The 27,643-nt window shown below is 45.4% G+C and overlaps 1 protein-coding gene across 4 annotated transcripts in view; it reads right to left on the bottom strand.

Annotated features, from left to right (window-relative positions):
- GOLM1 (golgi membrane protein 1) overlaps window positions 1-27,643 on the bottom strand; it is a 119,157-nt gene that overhangs the window by 65,954 nt on the left and 25,560 nt on the right. The window contains exon 1 of one of the 4 annotated variants that reach the window (XM_074995154.1): window positions 10,650-11,002. The exons of 1 other annotated variant lie outside the window; for it this stretch is intronic. The gene's annotated coding sequence lies outside the window, so the exon portion shown is untranslated. Of the gene's footprint in view, window positions 1-10,649; window positions 11,003-27,643 lie in introns of those variants that run through there. 2 more of the 4 variants (XM_074995152.1, XM_074995155.1) reach the window with 2 other exon arrangements.

Genomic DNA, 27,643 nt, shown 5'->3' with positions numbered 1-27,643 from the left:
CAAGCAGCACATTAAATGTTACAAACATGCTTATACAGATGCTAATTTGTATATTATGTATGACTGGGGAGTACTTTCTACATCATGTAGCAGACATGGCCAAACTATGCCTCCTGAACCGCAATGCAGTTCTTTTACCGTGAAAGTACGGCTTCCAGCGCTCCCCCATGTACCCCATCAGTCTCTGCCGAGAAGGCTGGGCAAAGGAGGTCGGGGAGAGCTCAGGGCCTGTGTTCTGCAAGAGGGTGCTGGGACGAGGGGCTTCAGCCCTTCGGGACGTTAGCCCATGTGTTGGCAGGGACGCAGGAAGTTGGAGGAGAGCTCACATTCCAGCAGGGGCAGGGTGTGTGTGTCTTGAGGCTCTCAAACTTCTGAAGATTCTTGTCAATAAGGATCAATAAGTACGGCCACTCCTGACATACAGTTAGTGAAATTGCTATGCAAGTAGCTCTTGGATTCATGGGAAGCAAGTCATGTTTTACTTGAAGGAATCTTCCCCCTTAAAAGGTTTTCCAGAGTGTGTGAAACCAAAGCTGCAACAGTTCCCACCAGTTACATTATATAACTAAAGTCCTATTGTTAGCAGGGAATTTGGATTCTTCTATTTTGTTGGCCAAGAGATGCTTTTTCAAACAAATGCTTTGTTTTACTCAAGCAAATCAACACATGCCTTAGTTTCATTTCTTGTATAATACACTTGTAAGAGTTACCTCGGAAAATAATTAAAAATAAGCAGTTGAGTAATTCTTGTATTGTACGGCATATGGAGTGTCCTGTTTAACAGCACTGCAAATATCGACTAAGATTATTTACCAGATATGTAACTATAGACTAAAACGGCAATCAAAGACAAAGTAAGATGTATTGTGAAAGGCCCCTAAGGGAAGAATCACTCGAAATCCTATAAAGAAAACAGAAGATCTTGGCTTACAGTGTCTCAGAAACTCTGGCTGAGTTGGAACAGCGAGTACAGACAAGGATACTGAACAAAGACGAGGTGTGCATGGAATCATTTCTCCCCTCCTCTTCAATAAGCAGGTGTTTCATTATTACTTCATTTTGGACAAAATAGGCCAAGACTCAAAGCATGCTTTTGCATTTCTGAAAAAATGACTTATCTAACAATTCATGATAAGATGTTTAGGGCCAAGTTCTCAGATACATGAAGGTCAGTTCATGCCACTTTGTTGGCACAACCCTACATAAATCTTGACTCAGCATTCAAGACAGGTGCAGTGTGGATGAGCCTAATTTGCCATCTGTGCAGACCATCCCTTTGGAGGTCTGCACAACGGAGCAGCACACTCCGACAAGGGATGTGCATGTTCCTCCATTTACGTTTGTACTCAGTAGCCACCTATCAAGTAGGTACTGAAGGCTGGACATGGCTCTGGAGCTACAGATAACTGTGAAGCAGGAGCCAGCGAGAAGCATCCGGACAAGCCATGTTCTCCAGCTGTTGCTCTCAACAAGATTTCTGCCCCTGCAGTCAGGCACGGCGCCTTTGAGATAACTCCTAGAGGAGGCTATATGGAATTCATGACTTAGCTGGCAAAAGGGAGGCTCCAGTCACTGAACAAACTGAAAGGGAGTTGCTCTAGTGCAAACATGCAGAAGATAACTAGAGAATCAGAGCAACAGTCATACGTCTTTACACTTCCTTTATTCACGACAGCCTCAGTTCTAGTTCTTGGTTTCCACCTAAGAATCTGGCATTTGAGCATACCGCTGCATATATCCTGCTGAAGCTCTCTCTTGGTAAATAAAACTCACAGGCCGTGTCTACACTAGCCCCAAACTTTGAAATGGCCATGTAAATGGCCATTTTGAAGTTTACTAATGAAGCACTGAAATGCATATTCAGCACTTCATTAGCATGCGGGCAGCCGCGGCACTTCGAAATTGACGCGCCTCGCCGCCGTGCGGCTCCTTTTCGAAAGGACCCCGGCTACTTCGAAGTCCCCTTATTCCTATGAGCAGATGGGAATAAGGGGACTTCGAAGTAGGTGGGGTCCTTTCGAAAAGGAGCCCTTTCTGAACGAGCCGTGCAGCGGCGAGCCATGTCAATTTCAAAGTGCCACGGCCGCCCGCATGCTAATGAGGCGCTGAATATGCATTTCAGCGCTTCATTAGTAAACTTTGAAATGGCCATTTGCATGGCCACTTCGAAGTTTTTGGCTAGTGTAGACACAGCCAATGTGTCCAGCTATCCCCACAGACATATACAGGGAAACACTGAAAAAAAATACATAGCAAGAAAGCAATGTCTTGCAAACCCCATGTTTCACTTCTCTTGAAAACTACTTGCTTTCAAAAATCAGACAAAAATCCAAGTGGCACAGCCCACTACAGCTGAAAAATTGCTTATTTTCTCATTTCTACCATATAATTATAAAATGAATCAAGTGGATTATAAATAACGTACTCACATTTCAGTCTACTGTTAGGATATTGAAAACACTGGCTGAAAATTTTAAGTGGAAGGCACCTAGGGTAAAAGTGGTCATGAAATGACAGTGTTCATGATTTTATGGAATGGTGGAAGGGAGAACAGTAAAATGAAGACAACAGATTTTAAGGCAGCAGACTTTAGCAAACTCCAGGAGTCCCGTAGGTAAGATACCATGGCAAGTAAGTCTCAGGGGAAAAACAGTTCAAAAGAGCGCTGACAGTTTTTCAGAGACACAAGAGGAAATTATCCCACTACACATGAAAGATAGGGCTATGACCATAGACCATCCTGACTTCACCAGGAGATCTTTAATGATCTAAAACTCAAGAGTCCCATGAAAAGTGTAAAGGAGGTTTAATTACAATAGATGAATATGAACAAATAGCACAAGTGTGCAGGGACAAACTTAGAAAGGCCAAAGCACAAAACAAGATCAAACTAGCTAGAGATAAATGGGATAACAATAAAGCATTCTACATATACATTAGAAGCAAGAGGAAGAGGAAGGACAACAGCTAGTCAGTGAAAAGTGAAAAACAATAACAAAACATGGAAATGGAAGAAGTGCTTATTAACCTTGTTTCAGTTTTCAAGAATGAGGTTGGTGGTAACTGGAGATCTAACATACTTTGAAGGCCACTGAAAATGAGATAGGGTCAGAGGCTAAAATAGAAAAAGAACACATTATACACTACTTAGACAAATTAGATTTCTTCAAGTCACAAGGGCCTGATGAAATGAATCCCAGAATAATCAAGGAGCTAACTGAGGAGATTTTTGACCCATTAACAATTTCTTTGAAAGTCACGGATTACAGGAGAGATGCCAAGACTAGAAAGGTGCAAATATAGTGCCCACCCACAAAAAAGGGAAATAAGGACAACCTGGGGAATTACAGAAGTCAGCTTTACTTTTGTACCTGCACAGATAATTGGAGCAAATAATTAAGCAATCAGTTTGCAAACATCTGGAAGATAATGAAGTGTTAAGCAGTGTTCCCTTTAAGCAAAGCACTAGGGCAGTCACCCAGCAGTGATTCAGATGCCATTCTGCTGCTTAGCAGAGTACCTACAGCCACCCACCACAGGCAGCTCGTGTTTCTACTGGTGGTGCACATAAAATTTATTCCACACATATATGGAAAAAAATAGCCTGAACAGTCAGCATGTATTTCTAAAGAACAAATTATGTCAAACCAACCTGACATCTCTTGCAGGGTAACAAGCCTTGTGGATGTGGGGGTAGTGGGGAAGTAGAAGTGGTATATCTTGACTTTTGTATCGCTTTTGGTACAGTCCTGCAATGAACTCATACGCTAGGGAAATGCAATCTAGCCGGAGCTACTGAGAGAAGTGCAAAACTGGTTGAATAGTCGTTCCCAGAGAGAAATGATCAGTGGTGCACAGTCTTGCTGGATGGGTATAACGAGTGGGGTCCCACAGAGATCAATTCTAAGTCCGTTTCTGTTCAGTATCTTTAGTAATGATTTAGACAATGGTACTGAGAGTACATTTACAAAGTACATGGATGACACCAAGCTCGAAGGGGCTGCACGTGCTGTGGAGGACAGGACTGAAATAATAACTTAGTTGGACGCACCAGAAAAACTGTCTAATGTAGACAGGATGAAATGTAATAGGGACAAATACAAAGTACTCCATTTAGGAAGGAACAATCAGCTGCAGCCATGCAAAATGGTAAATGGCAACCAAGAAAAGGGTGCTGCTGAAAAATATGTGGGGGTCATAGTGGATCAGAAACTAAATATGAGTCAACAGTGTAACACTATTAACAAAAAAAAAAAAAAGGCAAGCATCATTCGGGGATGTATTAACAGAAGTGCTGTAAGCAAGACATGAGAAGTATTTCTTCTGCTCTACTCTGAATGTATTAGGCTTCAACTGGAGTACCACAGGAAAGATGCAGGCAAACTGGAGAAAGTCCAGAGAAGAGCAACAAAAATGCTTCAAGATCTAGAAAGCATGACCTCTGACGCAAGGTTGCAAAAACTGGTTTTAGTTTGCAAAGGAGAAGATAAAGGGGACACAATAACAGTTTTCAAGTAAAAAGCCGTCACAAGGAGGTGGGAAAAATTATTCTTAACCTCTGAGGATAGGAAAACACACAACAGGCTTAAATTGAGGCAAGGAAGGTCTGGGTTGGATTAGAAAAAAAGTTCCTATCAGGGTGATTAAGCACTGGAACAAATTGTCTAGGGAGGTTGTAGAATTTCTGTTACTGAATATTTTTAAGAGCAGGTTAGCCACACACCTGCCAGGCATAGTCTAAATTAGCGTTTCCCAAACTGTGTTCCACGTGAAGTGATTAGGTGTTCTGTGAAAAAATTCTGAAGCTAACAATATTTTCACTCTAAAATATTAAATATGAAACAGTATGTATCAAAAATACTAAGGTATTTGAACAGTATTTAAGAGCATAAGAACATAAGAATGGCCATACTGGGTCAGACCAAAGGTCCATCCAGCCCAGTATCCCGTCTGCCGACAGTGGCCAATGCCAGGTGCCCCAGAGAAGGAGAACAGAAGACAATGATCAAGTGATTTATCTCCTGCCATCCATCTCCTGCCCTTGTACTGAAGGCTAGGGCACCATACTTTACCGCTGGCTAATAGCCATTTATGGACCTAACCTGCAAAAATTTATCGAGCTCTTTTTTAAACCCTAATAGAGTCCTGGCCTTCACAGCCTCCTCCAGCAAGGAGTTCCACAGGTTGATTGTAAGTAGATTAATGTTTTGTAACACATTCATAATAGTATAGTTATTATGCAACTCATACCAAAACAATCAGAGTCAATTCAGATTGTTTTGGCATGAGTGGTGTTCTGAGCAATCGTGATGCTGCACCCGATATGAGGATCCAACTCTCCACCATCATCCCTAATATGAAGCAGATTTGTGATCAAAAGATGCAAAAACACACTCTTCCCATTTAAAAAAAAACTGCCATGTTATTTCTTTTTATTTTCCAGCAGTTTTCTGTAAAAACAACAAATTTATAAAAGCACAAATATAAAAATATTTTTCCACACTTAATTTGTTTTGTGTTTCTTTTTCATAAAAATGCTTTTTAAGCTTTAAGGAAGGACAGTCCTTTTTTGAACAATATTGTCCTTTCTGATTGTTTGTACAAAAGAAAGACACTAACCGTCTGTCCTTCAGCTGGTATATTGATGTTTTGTTTTGGGTGTGTACTTACTATTTAGTTTTTATACTTAATTATAGGGTTGCTCACTCTCCTCTGATCAGGAGGACATCAGTTGTTCATTCAGATGATTTTCTCTTGTTATTTTTTGTTCTTTGTAAAATAAAAGATCTAAAAAACCTCTCTTTTAAATTAACTTTTGAGCCTCATGTGTGGCAATTTTTCAGTAAAAATCCTTCAACCTGCTCCCTCAGCTCCAGACCAGCACAGAGGTGTTCCATCAACATATTCCAAGCCTAAAAGTGTTCCGTGGCCAAAACAGTTTGGGAAACACTGATCTATACTACTTAGTCCTGCTGTGAGTGCAGGGTAATGGACTAGATGACCTCTCAAGGTCCCTTCCAGTCCCACGATTCTATGAGTCTCTGTAGGGCAGTACACTATAAAAACGTCACTGCCTGTGCAACACTTTAGTTTGTACTGACTTTGCTAGTTCTTTCTTTGTAGCTCGTTGTAAAAAAAAAAAAAAAAAAATCAAGCAAGTGTATCATTTTAAGACCTCCCCTGGTTGAAAAGCATTGCTGTAAAGCAATGTTTCCCTATTTTATTTGGCCACGGAAAACATTTAAACCTGAAAGAATTTTGCAAAACCCTATTCCCAGGCTCTACCCACCTCAGCCTCCAAATCTGCCCCTCACATCCCCAAGCTTTACCACCCATCCTGCAAACCCATCCCCAGGATTAACCCCTCCCAGCCCCAAACCCACCACCGTATCTGCAGGATTAACCCGCCTCAGCCCCAAACTGCCCCAGGGACTAACCCATCCGTGGCGCTGGCTGGGGAACCTGTGCCAGGTGTTCACATATGCTCAGCGGAAGAAAGGCTGCCATGGAGGTGTTCCACTGCCTGAGGATGAGCTGAGTCACGCCCACTGGAGAGATGTGGCTGCTCAGGTAGCGGGACAAGTGAGGGGCTCTCTACAGCTCCCTGCCCTGATGCTGCTGAAATGATGGTACTAAATTCAGTTGGCTTAACAGCCGAATCCCTCTCACTTCCCTGCCATCTGTTAAACCAATTAAATTCAGTTCTACTTTTCAGCAGCGGCAGGGCAGGGAGCCATAGAGGAGTCAGCTATTGTAGTGGAATTTTCTCCCAGAACCCTTATTTTCACTCCAGAGAACCCCAGGGTACGCAGAACACCATTTGGGAAACACTGCTGTAAAGCATCTAGAAATAGCCATAGTCCAAAGTGCTTGCTTCTAGGAGGGCTACTGGTTTGATCCAAGATGGCAGCCCTCATAAAAAAAGAAAAATACATTCATGCCAATCAGACGTTGAGTGCTGTAACTGAGTCATTCCTTCTTTAAACTATCAAATTACCGCGTTATAAAACCCACAGGAAATGAATGGGTAACCCTGAGAGTGTAGCAGATTTAACTGCTTAACATTTTGATCATTCTAATGCAAGTATAATATGAAACCTTTCCTTGACTCTCAGACTCAGAGCCATGGTAAAATGGAGAACTTGAACCATACACAGACTATTAAAATAGCCAGAAAACACTAAAACATACTATTCCTTATTTCTTTGTTACCCCCACTCTATTACTTTAAAATCAAGGCATATTTTGTTCCTCCTTTAGCTTAATACCCTCTGAGATGCCAAATGTAGAACCAAGTGTTTTAACAATATTGTCCTCTCTTATGTGACAGCAGAACCTAGAGAAGTTTGTAGTTCAAAGTAGTTTGAGGTTACATCTACACTTCAAATATTAACAGACAATAAAAGCATTTTCACACCTGATTTAGAAAACCCAACAAAAATTGTTTTAAATAGATACTCCATTTAATGTATTTGTATCACTAAGGCCTTAAAAGTGAAATTGATTATGAATGAAAAGCAAGACTGAATAGCTTAACTGCGCATGCAATAAAATTCAAAGCATAAAAGCACCATAAATAATTCCTATGAACTGGATTTTTTTCCAAGTTTTAGTAACCAAAGATGTGAATGGCAGCAGGGAATTGGAAGTTTTACGCATTATGATTTTTACTTTTGGCAATCCATGTAATACCATCATCTAAAAAAGGAATCTCAGTGCCTCAAGTCCACAAAAATGCCACATAAAACAATGTTAAGAAAGTAAAAGAGATGTCTAGAAATGGAAGCAACAGCACCAAAATGCTGCTGCAATCATTTTTTCCCCCAATGCCACTGCACATTTGACTGAAATCACCCAAGGAAGTTTTCTTCCTACGGTATGCCTACACTACCAAGTTTTGTGGCCAGAATCTGCCTTTTGGTGACAAAACAGAGCATTAAGAACATAAGAACAGCCATACTGGGTCAGACCATAGGTCCATCAAGCCCAGCATCCTGTCTTTTGATAGTGGCCAATGCCAGGTGCCCCAGAGGGAATGAACAGAACAGGTAATTATCAATTCCCTGTCACCCATATCCAGCCTCTGGCAAACAGACGTTAATACCTGTTGATCGACCCATCCTCCATGAATTTATCTGGTTCTTTTTTAAACTCTACTACAGCCTTGGCCTTCACATCCTCTGGCAAGGAGTTCCACAGGTTAACTGTGCATTGTGTGAAGAAATATTTTTTGTTTGTTTTAAACCAGCTGCCTATTAATTTGGTGACCCCCTAGTTCTTGTGTTGTGAGGAGGAGTCAATAACATTTCCTTTTTCACTTTCTCCACACCAGTCATGATTTTATATACCTCTACAATAGCACCCCCCCCTTTAAATCGTCTTTTTTCCAAGCTAGAAAGTCCCAGTCTTATTAATCTCTCCTCATATGGCACACATTCCATACCCTTAATCATTTTTGTTGCCCTTTTCCGAACCTTTTCCAATTCCAATGTATCTTTTTTGAGATAGGGCAACCACATTTGCACACAGGATTCCAGATGTGGACATACCATGGATTTATATAGAAGTAATATTACATTTCTGTCTAATTATCTATTCCTTTCTTAATGATTCTCAACATTCTATCAGCTTTTTTAACTGCCACTGCAGTTAAAAGCTAACAAAATATTGGGAATCATTAAGAAACGAATAGATAAGACAGAAAATGTCTTGTTACCACTATATAAATCCATGGTACATGTCAGTGTGACTTTTGTCAGGAGAAACACCCATTTTGGGGGGACAAAAAACGTCCACACTTACAGGAGAAATTTTTTCCTTTTCCCCCTCCCTTTATTGTCGACAAAGAGCCAGTGTAAACTCTGCTGATTGTTTTGTCCACAGAACTGGCCTCCACCAGTATCTCAAAATGCCTACCCCGATGACTCTGCTCAATGTTTTGGCATGCGCCCCCTCCCCTTTCAAAGTTCTGGGAAGCTGAGTGAGCTGCTCCATTTGGGAACAAAGACCAAATCACTGGAATGCTCCTCAGTCCAAGCAGACTGCTGCTGCAGGGGCAGGGGGGCAGACGGCTGTGCTACCCGGCCATTACAGAGCATGGAAAGCTCACAGAGCTACTCAGGATGCTGCTGGCAGACTGCAAGATGGATTGCTGATATTGAGTGCCTGCAGCAGGTATGGCCCCCGCAGCTCCCAGTAGTTACAGCTCACTGTAACTACTGGGAGATGCAAGAAGTGTGGGCTGCAGGGACATGCTGGCTGCCACTTCCCACAGCTCCAACTGGCCAGGAACAGTGACCCATGTCCACTGCAAGCTCTGAAGTGCCAAGTATGTGGCTTCTTGATGTCAGTAAACTGTCTTGTGGTCTGCCAGTGGATTACACTGATGGGCTGAGAACCAAAGGTTGCTGAACCCTGCTCTGGATGATCACACGCTGCTTGTTCAGTAATCTGTTCCAGACCTCCTTAGGTCCCTTGCAGCCCCAGGATTCTATGATCGTTTGAGTTATCGAAGTCAAGCTGGCTGGTCTGTAATCACTCAGGTCCTATTTGTTCTCTGGCTGGCTGTGATCTCCCCACTCTACTCCATGAGTTCTCAAAGACTACCACTAACTATTCTGAGATTGCTGAATTCCATCAGGTTCTGCTACCCTGAACACACCTAATTTAGCTATCTGTTCTTTACCCTGCTCTTTCCCTATTCGAAATCACCCTATTAATATTAATTATGTTGACTATCTGGTCATCATCAACCTTTTAAGTTGAAGACTGACTAAAAAAAATAGCAATTACACATCACAATCTTTTTAATGCCATCTATTATTAGTTCTCCTTCTCTAATCAGGACTAGATATAAATAACAAAAATGTATATATAAAATGTACATGCACACAGGGAGCCCATCACCAAGCTAAGAAGAGATTCTGAAATGAGATTTAGATAATATAAATGATGAAATTCACAATATCAGAGTGAACTCTACCTGATTATTACTGTCACTGAGCAAATTTATGTTCCCAACTACCCCCTCCTCTAGACAAGTCTCCACTCCCTGTGCTGAAAACCAGCTTCCTCTCTCTGTGTTGAAAAGCTTTTTTCATAGATCAGTCAGTGCCAAGTCCCAAAGAAAGGATGACACTCTCACTCTCTCTCTCACACACACCGCCCCCCATCCTCTCCTGGAACAATCAGAAGTTGACACGTTTCCAAAGTAGCCGAGTGGTACGTTGCTTGTTTCTATAATCACTTCTTACTTTCACCCTGATCCCTGTACCACTCATTAGCCTGCACGGCGGTGGAGTTGCGGTACGCGTAAGTACCCCTAGATGTGGCTGCATTTCAGTGATGAGCGAGGGACGCCCCACCGGAGAGAGCCTGCAAGAGCCCAGAACACTTTGCCAGCCCCGCGGGGCCGAGACGAGCGACCTGGCAGCTGACCTCCCAGCCTCGGCGAGGGACTGTATCAAATGGGGCTGCAGCCTCGGCCGCAGGGGGCTCGGAACCAGGCTGCTCTCCTCCCCCACGTTCGAACCCCGGCGCCAGCTGGAGTCCGGCCGGGGCCTAGGCGGGGAGGCGGGCAGCTGGGCAGGGGCGCGCTCCGCCGCGGGAGCTGGGCAGGCGGGAGCGCGGCGCCCCCCCCACTCGCTCACCTTTCTCCGCCGCTGGCAGCGCGGCTCCCCGCTCCACGGCCCGGCCGGCAGCAGCACCCGGCTGGAGAAGGGACCCCCGCTACAGGCGCCTTGCCGCCCCCCCCCGGCCTTCAGCAGCTCGCAGGAAGGCGGCGGCTGGCAGAGCAGGAAGCGCGGCGCTGGGGCCGGCCAATGAACGGGGAAGGAGCTGAGCGCACCCAAGCAGGTTGAGCAGCTCCCTCCGCCCTCCGGGCGCCAGCCGCCTCCCCGCCCAGCCACGCTGCCAGCCCTAGGCGTGTCTGCGCCGCCCCGGCGGGACCCGGCCGGTAGCCGGGACCCCACCCCCGGGGCCGCACAGCCGCGTCCTGACCGCCCAAAACACCGAGCAGCAAAGAGGAAACCGTTTCATCCGCCGCCATCACCAGCCAGAGGGCCCCCCCCCGGTGATTGGCAACAGCCCGCAGGCTAGTGGCGCTGGAGCCCCCATCGCATTCTTGCCATGGTTTTTCTAATGTCTCCAGTGCTTGGTAGAGAAACACACCTGGTTTCCAAGGGCGGGTACACACTGGGGGGTAAACGGAGCAGCTTCATGACTCATCAAAATGGCACGGAGTGGTCAGCAATCCCTTCCATCTTGCATTGACTCATGCATCTGATGAAGCAGGTCTTTGCCCATGAAAGCTTATGCTCCAACATATCTTTTTGTCTACAAAGTGCCACAGGACTACTACTTCTCAAAGATACAGACTGACCCGACTGTCTCTCTGATAGTCGGCAAACACATTACCTTTCTAAGTGCCATGAAGCTAGAACTACAGTAAACCCACAGTTACAGTGCTTCCGCAACTGCGCTCCGGCTGACATTATACACAAACAATGCCAAATGAGACACAATCTCAACTCTGCTGAACACCACGCTGTCCAGAGTCTCAAAAATAACCCGGACATCATAATCAAACCAGCTGACAAAGGGGGTGCTGTTGTCATCCTGAATAAGTCAGACTACAAACAGGAGGCAGCCAGACAACTCTCCAACACTACATTTTACAGACCTCTCTCCGCTCATCCCACTTCGGAATTCCAAAGGAAATTACAACTACTGAAGGAACTCCCTGCTGCTACTCGGGACCTCATTAACTCAGACACACCATCTGAGCCGCAGCCTGGATTATTCTATTTACTTCCCAAAATCCACAAACCTGGAAACCCTGGACGCCCTATCATTTCAGGTATTGGCACCCTTACCACCGGACTATCCAGTTATGTGGACTCCCTCCTCAAACCCTATGCCACCAACGCTCCCAGCTATATCCGAGATACCACCAACTTCCTGAGGAAATTACAAAACATCAGAAAAGTTCCTGATAACACCATCCTTGCCACAATGGACGTAGAGGCTCTGTACACTAATATTCCACATAAAGACGGATTACAAGCAATCAGGAATGCCATCCCTGATGCCACGACAGCCATCTGGTGTCTGACCTCTGTAACTTTGTTCTCACATGCAATCATTTCTGATTTGGGGACAATTTATACCTCCAGATTAGTGGAACTGCTATGGGCACCCGCATGGCCCCACAATATGCTAATATATTTATGGCTGACCTGGAACAACGATTCCTCAGCTCTCGTCCCCTATTACCCCTCCTCTACTTAAGATACATTGATGACATCTTTATGATTTGGACCCATGGTACAGAGGCTCTAGAAGAATTCCACAGGGACTTTAACAATCTACACCCCACCATCAACTTATGCCTCGATTACAACATGCAAGAGATACATTTCGTGGACACTACAGTACTAATCAAGGATGGCCTGATCAGTACCACACTGTACCAAAAACCTACTGATCGCCATACTTATCTACACCCTTCTAGTTTCCATCCTGCACACGTGACTAGATCCATTGTTTACAGTCAAGCTCTTAGATACAATTGCATTTGCTCTGATCCAATTGACAGAGACCAAAAACTACAAGATCTTTTCCAAATATTCATAAACCTGAATTACCCATGAGGAGAAGTAAAAAAACAAATCGACGGGGCCAGACGAATACCCAGAGACCAGCTACTCCAAGATCAGCCCAAAAAAGCCAAGAACAGAACGCCACTGGTCATCACCTACAGCCCCCAACTCAGACCACTGCACCGAATTATTAAAGACCTACAACCTAGCCTTAATCAAGATGCCACACTCCAGAAGGCCCTGGGTGACATGCCTGTTCTCTCCTACAGACAACCTCCCAACCTTATGAGGATCCTCACAAACAGCCACAGTCTATACCCCAGGAATACCAGTCCTGGAACCTTTCCCTGCAACAAAGCCCGCTGCCAGCTTTGTCCACATATCTTCTCTGGAAATACCATCACTGGACCTAACCAGGTTACTCACAAAATCATGGGCACTTTCTCATGCTCCTCTGCTAACATCATATATGCCATCATGTGCCAACAATGCCCTGATGCTTTGTATATTGGACAGACTTCTAACTCCCTTAGACAAAGGGTTAATGGGCACAAAAGAGACATCAAAATACTCCAGATCCACAAACTAGTTAGTCAACATTTTAGTGGAGTGGGGCACTCTATTAATGACCTCCAGGTATGTGTGTTACTGAAAAAGAATTTTCGAACCGTTCTTCAAAGGGAAGCAGCCGAGCTGGCTTTTATATTCAAATTCGGCACATTAACACATGGTTTAAACCGTTTAAACCGGGACGGGAACTTTCTGAGTCACTATAGGGGCTTGTCTGCATAGTTGGCTTAATCTAATTCTTGACCTCCACCTCCACCCCCACCCCTCCACTCTCTGATTTGCTCACCTTGATTATCTTTTTCTGATTTGTCCTCCTTGCTTACTGCTTTTGGTTCTCTGTGCCTTCAATATTGAGTCTGTTCTGGTCTGGCTATGGTCTGAAGAAGTGGGTCTGTCCCACGAAAGCTCACCTAATAAACTATTTTGCTAGTCTTTGAAGTGCTACTTGACTGCTTTTTGTATTGATAGTGTATAGACTAGCACGGCTCCCTCTCTGTTACTGCCCAGTTACAAGGATGTGACTTCTGCAATTCTTGTGTTAAGGTGAGTCAGATTCATTGCTGGGGCCTGGCCTGGCCTGGCCTAGCACTCTGTGGCTCCAGCCCCTGGGAACTGCTGGCTGGGGCAATCCCCAGCAACAAAGGGGCTGTGCTGGGCTGGCTCTCAGCCCCTTTGCAGAAGGAGCGCTCTGGCCCTGGCAGCTCCCTGGGGGTGGAGCTGGCACCCAACCTCAACTTGCCCAAAATTTGAATGATGCTTGTTTTCCCAGGAACGTAATTCTCGAGCAAGTTGAGGGTCTACTGTACTAAAAGAAACTTGACTATGCCCTGGTGTTAACCTCACCAGTGCAGCAGTAGAATAGGGTGTCAAGAAATCAGCCATCACTCATATTTGAAAATACCAGGAAAAATCAAACACTTTGCAAGCGAAGCCAAAGACCTGAGACCAATCGATGGCAGATGGCAAACCTGCTGTTTTTGTGGTTCATGAGAGAAATCAAAAGGCACTCATACAAGCTGGGTGATAGTGGCAATAAAAGGCAAGTAGGCTCAGAGGGATAGAAGCTATAGTCTGTAGCTCCACAATAAGCAACCCTTTGGAAACAAAGGCTACTTCTATACTACAAAATAAAGTCAAATTTATTGAAGTTGACTTTTTACCCCTAGATTTCATAAAGCTGAAGATGAGCGTCCATGTATGTCAAGAAAGTCAACATAGTGTGTCTCCATTCCCTTAGCTAGGTTTGACTGTGTCAGCAATGAATTGTGGGTATCTATCCCACACTGCCTTAAGCCCCACTCCATTCTAAGGTTTTGTGCTAGGATGTTGTGGGAAAAAATGTGCCGCAAGTGCTTGTGGGTGTCAGCTGTCTCCACCCCAGAGCGCAATCCCCCTCCTCCCACCTCTTCCCCACTATTGGAAAACAAACCACCCAAAGAATTCCTTTTCAGGCCATTTTCCCAAAGCCTGACACGCTGCTGCATGGTCCTAGCATGGATCCCAAACAGCTTAGAGTTGTTGCACGGTTTGTTATGACCACTTCCCAAAGTGCTGTGCAATGTGTTGTTAGACAAAGCTAGTAAGAAGATGAGGTGGATGCAGATGATTCAGATGATACTGAAGGACTGGAGACAAGGAGGAATGCATAGCTGCCTGCTGCCATGGATGCATTCCATGCAGTAGAGCGCTGGTTCTGGAGGTGTGAAACCAGCACATAGTGGTGGGACTGCATCATTGTGGATGTCTGGGACAACCAGCAGTGGCTGCAGAATTTCTGCATGCGCAAGGCCACTTTCAGGGAACTTTGTGATTTGCTGTCCCCCACCCTGAAGCACTGGAATACCAAAATGAGATCCACTGTCACAGTTCACAGCAGGTGTGCCGATCTACGCATACACCTGGGTTGCCTGGTTCTCTCTGCTTTGGGAGGGCCTGGGCTTATTGACTGTTTGTTTGCCTTGCACCAGGGCCAGCGCTTGATAAGTGCTCGGTCCGTGCCCCCTCTTGTACCAGGGCCCGGGGGTATACTCTGCACTGAACTGCTTGTTTGTGGCCCTATCTTGCACCAGAGTCCAGGCCTTTGAGTTTGGATTGGACTAACCGTGTTGCCCGCCCAGGAGCCAGGCGTGGGCCCATTGAGGCCTGCATGCAAGACAGCCATGGAGTGACCAGCAGTAGCTGCTCACTGAGCCAAGTAGCTAAGATGGACATGAGGGTAATCAGCAAGCCATGTGCAGAAGCCATGAAAAATCAGGGAGGCTTTGAAAAGAGCTTTATGAATGAGCAGACAGCCACATGAATCTGCTGACTGTAACTACTGTGAACCCCACCCCCAAGGCCAATGATGTGTGCCTGACCTTTATGAATGCACCTCCAACTGCACCCCGCCCCAGGTGAGCCAATAAACACTACAGCTATCTGTCAGCAGAAGTCGCGGTCGGGAGAGTGTTGGACCAACAAAACCTCTCAACAGACCACGTGTACACACAAGTAGATCGTGAGAGCGCTCCGCTCTGTCAGCAGAGCAACCAGACTGCCTGGCTGCTCTCTCGACAAAACTGGCACCCGAAAGCACAGCAGACAAGGTTACCCATTGTTGTGGATGTCCTCTCTGTCCAGAGAGGCCCCCTGCGGGCATTTACACAGCTGTTCTGTTGACACACAGTCAGCAAAACCAATTTGTGTATAAACTCTCCTTGAGTTTGTTGACAAAACCCTACTGTAACCATAGCCTAATAAAAAAATGAATTAATGGCTCTAGGCTGTCCAGTTTAACTACCAGCTCTTATTTCTTGAAAGTTTGTGACTTTCAGATTCTGTTTCTCAGCTGACTAAAGTCACATGTGGAATGAAATACACCAGCTGGATAGGATTGGTTTTGTTCTGTGCTTACGTGGTGCTGGACCTGCACCAAGCATGACCAGGGAGTTAAGACACTGTCTCAAAGACAGAGAGCCAATATATAGGAAAGGAGAGAGGCAGTGTGGAAAGAAACAGTGGAACGGACTGGCAATAAAAGGGGAAGAGATTATTTAGACACACACAGCTTCCTGTATTCCCCCCAACACTTTTACCACAAAAACCTGTAATGGCTTCTTGGCATAAGAAAGACCCTATCTGGAAATAATTTGAAGAAATTAATTCCCTGGATAAAAAAAGGAAAATGTGTCAAGTGTAAGCAGTGCAAGATGATGACATAGGGCAGGAGAAGGCTATAATTTTTGATGGGGGGGGAACTCCAAGAATTTGGTAAGTGGTCAAGGGTCATGATATTGATGGAGGAAGTGTGGGGGCTGGGCTGGAGGTTGAGTGTAAAAGGGAGCTTGGGGTAGGAAACTGGGGTCCAGGAGGAGGATGGGATCTGGGAGCAAGTTTGAGTGAAGGAGGAAGTTGTGACCTGGAGCGAGGGTGCAGCGACTTGAGTTGTGACCAAGGACAGGGTATTGGTGTGCAGGGTCTAGCAGATGGTATGGTTGCAGGATCAAGGCTTCAGAGGGTTTGGGTAGAGGTACAGGAGGAGGAATAGAGGGTTGAGAGGAAAGAGGGCTGGGATTCCAGAGGCAAGCTCTGGCTGGGAGACACTTACCTAGACACCTGGTCAGCAAACCCAGCAGGTCTCTCAGGCAGGCTCCCTGCCTGCCCCATCCCTTTATGGTGCTCAGAGCAGCCACCTGTGGGGACCATAAGGTTCTTTGAATGTCACAACTGGGGTCATGGGGCAAGAGGTACTTCATGCACTGCCCCAGTTTCCAGCCAATGGGAGCTGTGAGATTGTGCAATGCAGCAAGCACGGGAAAAAGGAGAAGATGCTTAGAAGGAGAAACAGAAGGATGCTTCTTAATAACATATGGCTGCTGTGCCCATTTAATGCATTTTCCAGCCAAAGACGTAAGTAATTTTTGTCCAGAAATAAAAGAATGTTATTGAAGTAACAAAATACTGGTTCCATAACAAACATTTTGATTCAGCTTCACTGAAAAGAGTAGGAAGATCCAAACTGTCACCCTCTGAATGTTCAATCGAATTTGGTGGTTGATTGTGTTAAACAATTTATTAAGAATTGGTATATTCTCATAAAACTTTGTGAAGAAAACCATGATTAAATATATGGAAGTACCTCATCCAAAGTGTCTAACATTGGATTGAAGAGGAATGTAAAGGATATGCTCAGTATACTGAATCCTGTTATCTGTAGCCTTAAATAAACTGCAGAGAAATTGCTGCTTCTTTGCTGATGCTGTCAAAATTTGAAAGGCACTTAAAGAGACATTGGCAAAAGAAATAACTCACCAGAAAGTTCAGGCAATAAAGAAACAAGAGGATCAAATGTTAACTCCACATCATTTTCTTGAAATGATTTTTAATCCTAGAAAGGCAGATGCCTAGCTTCTGAAGATGTTGCTGCCCTGACATGAGCCTCTCAAAATAACTCCTCAGTTATGCCAGTTAGAACAAATTTCAGGGCTGAAGTGAAATACAATTAGTACATGTTTACTGATGTTTTGAACAGTGTCACACCCCTGAATTGGTGCAAATCACTAATTAGGCACCTTGAAACAGAGTTCCTTCAGTAGCTAAGCCAAATTTTTATAGTAGTAGCTTCTGCAGAGGGAGAATATTTTCATTGCTTGCTATAATTCACACAAACCTAAGAAATTGACTAGGAGTTGAAAAAGCAGGAAAACTCATATTTCTGTTTCAGCCTATGAATCAGAACGACAGTGGGAGTGGGGAAGATGAGAGCTAGTTGTAGAAGTTTTAAGAACACTGTATAGGTTGTGTTCTGAGGACTTGTCTGTTAGAGTTTATAAAATTTGAAAATTAAAAAAGTGTAAGAACAGCTATCAGCTAGCAACTCAGGAGACTGCTCCAATTGCAAATGTGAAACATTTATGTAATGTTTAAGATTTAGTTTAATAAAATATAAGAGTTACGGAAGTGGTACGTGAGATTTAGTTATTACGATTCCTAATGTACTACTGTTGCATCTGCAGCTTTACAGAGATAATGAGTCTTGTGTACTATTTCCTAAATTAATAAACATAAAGTTTTCTGAAAAAACACATATCCAATATGTTGCAAAATGCTGCAATGAGTTGTAAATTAACATGATTTAAAGAGAAGATTTGCAGCATTCTTTAAGAAATATGTGAGGAAATATCAATGGGAAACTTGATTTAAATCCATGATTTTTTCATGGTGATTTAAATCATGATTGATTTTTAAATCAAGTGATTTAAATAATTAAATCCACCCCTGATGCTTTTGCAGATATCATTCTTAGAGCCAAACTAGCATCATCCTTCTTCAAGAGCCACTTTCCCCATAATGTCTGTCAGTCACCAGTTAATTGGGCTGAAGAGCAGCAGGGTATAGTTTACATTTTAAAATAGTAAGCAAATTGCATATACAATTGTTGATAGTTCTATAAGACCTCTCTCTTTTTTTTTTTTTAAATTTTAGACCTCAAACCTGCAAAGATTTATGCATATGTTTAACTTTAAGTCCATGCACAAATCTTTGCAGTATAGGAACTTTGGACTTTAAGCTTACTGGAACTGGGACTACATCTGCCTGTGAACACTGCATGTGCAATCCCTAGCACAATGGAGTCCCACTCCTCATTGAGGTATTTTGGTGCTATTGCACTACAAATATAATAAAAATATTAAGATATATTCTGATAGTAAATGGGCTAGATTATTAGCTGGCTGAGGATCTGTCAATAACTTAATTTGGTGATATAAGAAAAACATATCAATTTTGTCTCTGCTGGATGAAGCAGGATAAGAGATCACAGATGAAAAGCCAGCCTGTTGAAGTCAATGAGAGTTTTACCATTGCTTTCAACATGGACAGGATTTCATGTCCTGTTTCCAAGCCACTAAAAGAAACAAGGAGGGGAAAAAAACAAAGAATTCAAACGTCTGACTTGCTAGCAGCCTTTTTATCATATTTTACCTTAGTATTGTTCTCCTAGACAGCCTGTGTTTAGAAAAGTACAGGGCACACGGTGTTCTTTTAAAATTGTATACTAAGGATCGTTTGGGGCCAACAAGAACACAGTTCCTAATGTTGTTAATGCCAGTGTGAAACACATCAGCAGCCTGGGTTGGAAAATCATGACTGTTAGCAACAAAAAGTGGGCTGGTACAGTACTCCCACAACTTACGTGACAGTTGCATTCCCATACACTCTGGCATAACTCAAATTTCATGTAAGTTGGGGGTGGGGGGGGTGGCTGTCTTCCCTGGAAGGAATGCACCTCCTGCAGCCAGGCAAGCAGCAGGAGCACCTGGAGCTCCTTTTGACAGGTAAGTCCTGGGGTTGGGAGGGGCAGCTGGGGAGGGTTAAGCCTGGCAGTGGGTTGGGGCAGGTTAAGGCTGCAGGGAGGGCAAGGGATGGAGTTGAGCTGGAGCCCCATAGGGGTGGTGAGCCAGGCTGCAGGGGGGTTGAACCTGCACAGGGGGAGGTTGAGTTGGAGCCATGCATGGTGTGGGGGAAGGGTGGAGCCAGGGCACAAGGGGTTTGAACAAGGGAGGCATTAAACACGGGCTGCACGGGGCTGGGGCAGTTGAGGCAGGGACAGGGGAGCAGGATTTTGAGTTGTGGTTAACTCACATTAATGCAAGTGAAGTGCAACTTGAAATTGCACATTTTGAGGGTTTACTGTACTCGCTTATGTGTGATCTCTGCAGCATTAAACTGAGGCACATGTCAGGAAGCTTCACCCTCAAGTTTGTGGAGCTCTGGAGTTGAGAAAGTAGCTAAGCTATACTTGGAAATGCTACGTAACATGGTACAGAGAGTGCTGCCAAGATGATTACACACAGAGGTTTGTCTGAGCAGAGGTAAGCACTTGTAATTCTCAGGAGCAGGACATCTCCTTAATTTGCGATTATATTCCATACAAATCAAAACCAGGCAATTAAACTGGTGCAAGATTGTAACTTATGGAATGTGGGGAACAAAGCAACTGAATCAATAATCAATTGATTGTTCCCCATTTTGTTCACAGTGGGATCATTACACATCATGTTTTAACCAATGTGTAGGAGGTGTGGCCAGGGCCCTTGCCCACACCATGGTTCAGTTAGTCTCTTTCATCTCTCACCCCTTTTCCCCAGGGGCTGGGGCTTGCAATAGGTCTCCAGGGCAGGGAGCCTGGCAACTGCTCTAGGAGCTCCTTCCTCTGCTTTCCTGCCCAAATCTGGTCTGCCTTGTTCTCAGTGTAATCCAACTCTGTTTTTCCTACATCTCTCCTCCAGTCCTCTCCCTCTCTCAGCTGTGGAGGGCTTTTAAAAGGCCTTCATCAAGCCTACGGTGGAGTCAGCTGTCCCCAGTTTGGCAGAGCTGCTACTGATTGCCTTGCTGCCCTCTGCTTGTATTAGCAGGTTTTTTTTTTCTTTCTGGGTTGCCAGTCTCCCACTGCACTGGAGCCCTCTGGCCTGACCAGGCCACAGAGGTATATGAGGGAAACCAGAGAGCAGTCACAAGGAATTGCCAAAACACAGAAGAGTGGCAATGGCTCAAAGAGTATTTTATTGTCCTAATAATAAATCTGTGCATCTCTAAGATGTCAGAGGACTTCTTGTTTTTACTGATATAGACTAACCTGGCTACTTCTCTGAGGGTTTGTCTACACTAGCTCCCTACTTCGAAGAGAGCATGGTAAGTATATTAATGAAGTGCTATGGTGCATGTGCAGCACTTCATTAAGCTAATTCCTCCCCATGGCAACTTCAAAGCGCTGGCCTGTGTCTAGCCACAGCTAACCCACTGGTACTTCAAAGTGCCCAGGGTACTTAGAAGTCCCTTTACTCCTCAAAACTGCTGTGCGGGGAGAGGGATTTAGTTAATGAAGTGCTGCATGTGCACTGCAGCACATCATTAATAAACTCCCAACACCCTACTTACCATGCTCCCTTCGAAGTAGGGAGCTAGTGTAGACAAGCCCTGAGAGTATTTTCTGTTCAGAAGAAACAGAGCAGTTTCACTACATAAAAGTAAAGCTTTTATCTGCATTATCACTTGCTGAGCCACACTGGCATTGAACACAGACCTTTGTTTCATGAATTTTCAGTGACATATTGGAACTTTAACAACAATTAGGTACCAAGCATAATAAATATCTCTGATAAATTTAGTGCTGCCAGTAAGAACTTCTGAATATTGTATCTTGGCCGAGTTATCACTGTTTACTGTCTGCATACACTGGTGACAAGTATCAAAGAAGTAGCCATGTTAGTTTGTATTTGCAAAAACAGGAGGTCCTGTGGCACCTTATAGACTAACATATTTTGAAGCATAAGCTTTTGTGGGCAGGGACCCACTTTGTCAGCTTGTGTCACATTATTGCAACCTTTACCTCTGCCCTGACTGCAGAACTGGGCTTCCAGGGAGTGGTGACTGTTAGCTGGGCAGCCAGCTCTCAAGACGGTGCCCTTTCAGCAGCAGTGTAGAAGTAAGGGCGACAATACAATATCATATCATGCCCTCTGTTAGTCTGCATTGCTGCTGCATTGGTTCTGCCTCCAGAGCTGGATTCCAGACCAGCACCTACCACTTTCCAGCTGCTCAGCTCTGAAAGCAACATTGCCATCAGCAGCAGCGTAGATGGGTCATTGTACTACAACCTAAGTTTCCTGTGAGCTGTGTAGCTTCCCATAAGCATTGCTCTGGGATTTAGGGCTGCCGTTGGGAGGGATCTCTCTACCTAAGCCCTGAAGCTGCCAAGGCTGGCACAGGCGTCCCCCTTCCCCACCAGCCACACCTGGCAAGAGGGGAACCCCTCCTTGCCATCCCTTGCAGAAATCTGCCCAGGTAAACCAGAGCCCCAGCCCTTATCCTGCCTAGCCCTGAGCACCTTCCTGTACCCCAAAGCCCTAATCCTCAGCCCTACCGTAAAGCCCACACCCCTAGTTCAGAGCTCCTCCCCAAACTCAAAGCCCCTCTTTTGCACCCCAAACTCCTCACCTCCAGACCCACCCCAGAGCCTGCACTCTCCCAGCCAGATCCCTTGCAACCTAACCCTCTGCCACAACCCTGAGCTACCGCCCACCCTCAGAACCCCTAGGCCTCACTCCCACCAGATTAATTTTGTTATGTGCACCAATATGAAGGTGATGTGTCACCCACCAGCTCCACAATGGAAGTGCACATAACAAGAATGAACTCTGCTTGGGGTGGGAAAAGTTGGGGGGGGGCAGACACTGACTGCAACCATACCCCACAATGGCCATGTGACCCCTCTCCCCCAAACTCCTTTTTGGTCACAACCCCTACAATGTGAATACTGTGACATTTGAGATTTAAGACAGCTGAAAGCATGGAATTTACAATTTTTAAAATCCTACGACCATGAAATTAATCAAAATGAACCACGAATGTGGTAGTGCCCTAGTAATACTGGAAGTCCTAGAGCAGACGGCCATCCTGTCATCAGCATTTAGTTACTGTAGTGTACAATTCTGATCAGAGCAAATTCTGGTTTAAATCAACAATTAATCCAGTGGCAACCAAAGCCTTGTTCCAGTATGATCACTAGAGGAGAGGAACTGGTGGCATCAGATATTTTCAACATTAGATCATTTGGGTGACATGAAAGATACTGTTAATAAGTTGAGAGGGAGTCACTATAGTTACAATATTATTGTCAGACCTCATGGTTTCCTTCTCCTGGGTTAACACCAGCAGGCAGAGTACCTGGAATGTTACAGGCAAAAGATCCCATACGTGTTCCACTGTTACTACTATGTAAGAAGGAAGAGATAATTTCTTTTTGGTGCTGCTGATTCCTGAAACTTTTGTCCTCTCATCCAGGAAAGAAACACCTACTCTTCTGACCACCTTTTCAGAGTTACTTCCTTGGTCCAGTAATCCTCCCTTCTGGGAGAAGCCACACATTTTAGGGGCTGTTCGTGGATGAGCCACAGAGACCCAGCCAGCATAGTGATATGGTTACATTAAGACAGCACTGCATCTCAGACAGTAAGGTTAATAGCCTGATGTAAATTTTCACAGACTTAAAGTTTAAAAACTCAACATGTCTGCATGTTCTCCATCTAGTTCAATTATAAGGATTATATTTATCATGCAAATAGACATAACTCATAAGGAGCAGGGCTGCAATCTAGAGTAAGTCTTGATAAATGATAACAGAGAGGTAGCTGTCTTACTTTGTATACTAACAAAACAGAAAAACAATCACATAGCACTTTAAAGACTAACAAAATAATTTGTTAGATGAGCTTTATTTTGTTAGTCTTTAAAGTGCTATGTGACTGCTTTTTTTTAAGTTTTGTGTTCATAAATAGGGAACTGGGAAGAAAAGTGTTCTAAAGATACTCCTCTGTATTTCACTGCTCAACCTCCCTAAAGGCATTGACTCTGAAAGTGAAACCCAAAGTCACTAGCCAAGGGATAGGTTGTATTACCTAAACTCACTTACCTAACTCACTTGCCAACAAGAGCGTCGACTGAAAGAACCACAGAGTCAAGAAAACTGCCAGTTTGTATTGAATTAAGAGTGGGAGATTGATGCAAACTTCAATTTTAATACACACTGCACTTTTCTCCTCCCCAATATAATTTGCATGCATATATTTAAACAATTTTTGCCACTGTCTTCTGCAAATTCTACATATCAAGGCTCCTCATGTTGTTAACATAAGTTACATGAGTTTGGGGGATACATTTCTAGGGAGGTTTTCCTCCTGCAAGGACCCCTCATGTAGCACTGAGATGCAGCTGGCTCTGGGGTGGAACGCAGGGAGTGATTATGTAGGGATCCAGCAACGAGATACTTCTGGCTCCAGGGTGAGGTGTTGGGGGCTCATTGTTCATGGACCCCTCAGTTGCCATAGAGTTGTGTCTGGCTCTGTAGTGGGGAGGGGCTGGTTTCACAGGGACCCCTCACCTGGCACTAACATATGGTAGGAGGCCAGGACCCCTCAGTTGGCTGGTTCTGGGATAGGATGAACAGACCAGTCACATAGGACCCCTCATCTGGCATAGAGATGCAGCTAGCTCTAGGGTAGGGCACAGGCACCAGTTACACAGAGACCCCTCACCCAGCACTTAAATGCAGCTGGCTCTGGAGTGGGATATGAGGGTGGCTAGTTATATAGGGACTGTGAGATGCAGGTGGCTGAAAACATGGCTAGCTCTGGGGTGAGACAGGAGGGCTAATTACACACAGACCCCTCACACTGCCAGAGATGCAGCTGGCTCTGGGGTGGGGCACAGGCAGCTGGTTATAGGGGGACCTCTCACCTGGCCTGAGATGCAGCTGGCTCCAGGGTGGGGCACAGGAGGCTGGTTACAGTGGGACCCCTCACCTGGTGAGGAGCTTCAACTGGCTCTAGGGTGGGGGACACCCAGGCCCCCCAACCCCTTCTGTGATGCCAGCCCCCTGCAATTTCCTAGCCCCCAAGCCCCCTCTGTAATCCCAGACACCCTCTGGTCCCCCCTCAAGAGCCCCCCATCTCTCCCATCCTACCTCACAGGAGTAGCCTAGCCAAGCAGTAGAGAGCCTTCTTTACTACCACCACCTGCTCTCCACTACAAATGGAACTACACTCAATTTGTTTAACAGCTGGCCATTAAACCAATTATACTGAGTGCCATTAGTTGCCTAGTAGTAGTAGGCATCCTTCAGTCTGCATAGACTATGGATCGCGCCCTTTAAAGTTTCAATTGAGGACTTCATTTACAGCGTCTATTGTGACTATGAAGACCCACACGAGAGTGACAGTCCTTGCTGCATCTCTTGCAGATGTAGTGGGTGTCTGGCAAGTCCTTATTGTGCTTTCTGTGTGCTCGCTTCTCCTCTGCTAGCTGTCTGATCTTCAACTCGCCCTTCTGAAGGCCCTTGTGTAACCCCTGCCTCCATCTGCCACGGTCGTCTGCTAGTTCTTCCCAGTTGTCCAGCTCGATGTCTACCTCACTGAGGTCTCTCTTGCAGACATCCCTGTAGCACAACTGGGGGCGTCCGGGAGGTCTTTTGCCAGAGGCTAGCTCACCATACAGGATGTCTTTTGGAATCCTTCCATCATTCATCCTGTGGACGTGGCCAAGCCAGCGGAGTTGACGCTGCCTGAGGAGGGTGTGCATGGTTGGGATTCCAGCTTGCTCGAGGACAGCGGTGTTGGTCACTCTGTCCTTCCATGATATTCCAAGGATGCGCCTGAGGCAGCGCAAGTGGAAGACGTTCAGCCTCTTTTCCTGGCGGGCATACAGGGTCCAAGTCTCGCTGCCATAAAGTAGGGTGCTGAGGATGCAGGCTCTGTAGACTTGCATTTTGGTGTGAGTGTACAGCTTGTTGTTATTCCACACTCTCTTGCTGAGTCTGGACAGAGTTGTGGCCGCTTTTCCGATCCTCCTATTTAGCTCAGTGTCCAACGACAGGGTGTCAGTGATGGTGGACCCGAGGTAAACGAACTCGTGGACGACCTCTAACGTATAGTTGTCAATGCTGATTGATGGGGATTCAGCAACATCCTGACCGAGTACGTTCGTCTTCTTTAGGCTGATGGTAAGCCCAAAGTCCTTGCACGCTTTGGAGAACTGATCCAGCAGTTTTTGAAGCTGGTCTTCTGTGTGAGACACTACAGCAGCATCGTCTGCGAACAGCATGTCTCTGATGAGGACTTCTCGCACCTTAGACTTAGCTTTCAGCTTTGCAAGATTAAACAGTTTCCCATCAGATCTTGTGTGCAGCAAGATGCCCTCTGTTGAAGATCCAAAGGCATGCTTCAGGAGGAGTGCGAAGAAGATCCCGAACAATGTCGGAGCAAGCATGCATCCTTGTTTGACGCCGCTCCTGATTCTGAAAGCATCTGATAATGTGCCGTCATATTGGATGCTTCCTCTCATGTCTTCGTGGAATGACTGGATCATCTTGAGTAACCATGGAGGACAGCCTATCTTGTGGAGCAGTTTGAACAGACCATCCCTGCTGACCAAGTCAAAAGCCTTGGTCAAGTCGATGAAGGCTATGTAGAGTGGCTTCCTCTGCTCCCTACACTTCTCCTACAGCTGCCTTAGAGAGAAGACCATGTCAACGGTAGACCTCTCTGCATGGAATCCGCACTGCGATTCGGGGTACACCCTTTCAGCAACCTTCTGGAGACTGCCGAGGATGACGCGAGCGAACAGTTTACCAGTGACGCTTAGGAGGGAGATTCCACAGTAGTTGTTGCAGTCGCTTCTGTCTCCTTTGTTCTTATACAACGTTACAATGTTAGCATCGCGCATATCCTGTGGAACCTCACCCTCTTTCCAGCACAGGCACAGTAGCTCATGTAGGAGTTCCAGGAGTGTGTCCGCGGCACATTTGATTACCTCTGGTGATATGCCATCCTGACCGGGGACTTTCCTGCTGCAATGCTGTCGATGGCTCTCTTCGGTTCATCCACAGTCGGTTCTTGATCCAGTTCGTCCATTACTGGTAGGAGCTCAACGGCATCGAGGGCTGCGTCAACCACAACGTTCTCGCGTGAGTACAGCTCAGAGGAAGGGCACAGAGTGAGCATAGAGGAATTCAGGTGGAGGTGGCATCTTAACAAGCTGCAAACAGCTTTTAAAGAGCCATATACAGCTCATACAGAGCTGCACACAGCCAGCTTTTTAAAAATGGTGCTGCTGGCTCTGAAGTGTACCCTAGCAGCTGTGGTGCCTGAGGCAACTGCCTGGGTTGCCTTGTCCTTGCTATAGCCCTGAGAGATGCATGTAAGACTTGAGGGGCAGGGGACTTAAGTCTCTTCTTTTCTGCTTAGCTGTTCCTGCTCTTAAAAGTAACCAGTAGTTTGCTTTAAGGAGACTGTTTAGGCCCAGTCACTGTATTTACTTCTAGTCACAGCACCCAAAGGGAAGACTAGCAGATGCTGAGTCCAGTGAAACTACTGGTTGCACCTCTCTACTCCAGCACCCTCTGGACCTGACAGGTACAGGATGAGAGAATTTGTCAGACAACAGGAGGTCAATAGCAGCATTACTAACACTTCCAGAAAAGCTCATCACCAATAAATCATTCTGTTAGTCTTTAAAGTGCTACATTTTGGATGTTTTGTTTGGTTGGAGTACAGACTAACACGGCTACCTCTCTGTTACTGATCAGTGAAGTTGGGGAGGGAGAGCAAAAGACAGTTACCTGTTCTGTAAGTGGTGTTCTTTGAGGTGTGTTGCTCATGTCCATTCCAAGTTGGGTGTGCACTGTTACCACCAGAGATGACAATGGGGTAGTTCGTGCCCGGTGCGCAAAGCTAATTCACCACACCGAGAGTAGAAGAAGAATCTTTATTTGGCATGCCAAGTAAGGCGCAGGGGGATCTCTCCTCAAAGCCTGTGCACCCAGCGTCTGGGTGATAGCACATCTATACAGCTGTTCAGTGAAAGTCACTCCCCACACAGGTAATACACTCTGCCTTCCCATTATACAATCTCCTTGTACTACGCAGGCACGGGGGTCTCTG

Source organism: Carettochelys insculpta, chromosome 5 (assembly GCF_033958435.1).
Source record: "Carettochelys insculpta isolate YL-2023 chromosome 5, ASM3395843v1, whole genome shotgun sequence".
Taxonomy (NCBI): domain Eukaryota; kingdom Metazoa; phylum Chordata; order Testudines; family Carettochelyidae; genus Carettochelys; species Carettochelys insculpta.
This window is presented reverse-complemented; position numbering and strand designations above follow the sequence as displayed.